Source organism: Dasypus novemcinctus (genome assembly GCF_030445035.2).
Source record: "Dasypus novemcinctus isolate mDasNov1 chromosome Y unlocalized genomic scaffold, mDasNov1.1.hap2 SUPER_Y_unloc_2, whole genome shotgun sequence".
In the NCBI taxonomy this organism is placed as follows: Eukaryota; Metazoa; Chordata; class Mammalia; order Cingulata; family Dasypodidae; genus Dasypus; species Dasypus novemcinctus.
Window position 1 is genome coordinate 805,768 of NW_027261978.1, and position 1,195 is coordinate 806,962.

Here is a 1,195-nt window from a genome sequence, read left to right on the forward strand (position 1 = left end):
GGGAAGGGGCAGGGTTTAGGGATTGGTGGCTGCTGTTGCTGGGGTGGAGGGCAGACTTGATTTTTCCACCCACACCTGGCTGTTGCTGCTGTCGGGGGAGGGGAAAAGGGTAGACTGGATTTCTCCGCCCACGCCTGGCTGTTGCTGCTGTCGGGGGAGGGGAAAAGGGCAGACTGGAATTTTCTGCCCTGCGCCTGCGCAGGGAGAAGGAAGAAGAAGGGTGCCGCCCCACAAGGCATCGGGTGGCGCCATCTGGGAGGAGGGGCGGCCGCGGAAGCATGGCTGCCAAGAAGGAGAGACCCGAGGGCACTCTGCGCCCATGCCGAGCTTCCTTCAGGGGTGGCGATGGGCCCGACCAACCACCCTTTTATGGGGGCAGCAGAATTAGGCCTACCGCGGCCGCTCCCCTCGCCAGGCCAGCAAACCACACTTCAGCCCGAGGGGTGACCGCAAGGGAAAGAGTCCATTAAAACTCTGGCTGGCATTCTAAGAGACTTGTACATACACAAGTTTGTTGCAGTTACCTTTCCCTGGGGCCATTTCCATCTAGGTGCGGTACCTGGTCTGTATCTGTTCATTCTCCTCTGTGCCCCTACCCTGTTTGGCTTCATGACACACACCTGGTCCTTGTGTTTCCAGTGGTGGGTTTCCAGGATCTTGGCTACATTGCAAGAAAGATGTGCATTGATAGGTTAAGCATGTACAGGGTTTAATGAGAAATGAAGGAAGGCAACAGTGCACACTTGAAGCTTGAGTGTGGGCATGAACAAGGGTGAGATGCATGCTGGGACAGGGGCTTCAGTCTTATATAAGGCTGGCCTTCCTGTCCACCGTATTCCTCCATGTAAATGAGGGTTTATGTGTTGTGGTAGTCCACCGAAGGGGTGCAGATGCAAAATTACCAGCCCCTGTTGGCTTTTAAAAAAGGCATGTATTTGGGTAAAAGCTTACAGTTACAAGAACCTAAAGAGTCCAACTCAAGACTGATTTCTCCCCAATGTCAGCTGCCATGGACTGAATCAAGATGTTTGTTGATCCCTGCAAATGTCCCACTTTCCCCTCTGGGTTTCCTCTCTCTCTCACCTGCTGGTTGGCATAGGGCTTATCTCTCAGGGCATCCTGTCTCTCCTGGAATAGGGCTTGTTTCTTTCCAGATCTTCAGTATCTTCTCTTTTGAAGGTCATCTGAATGGCTC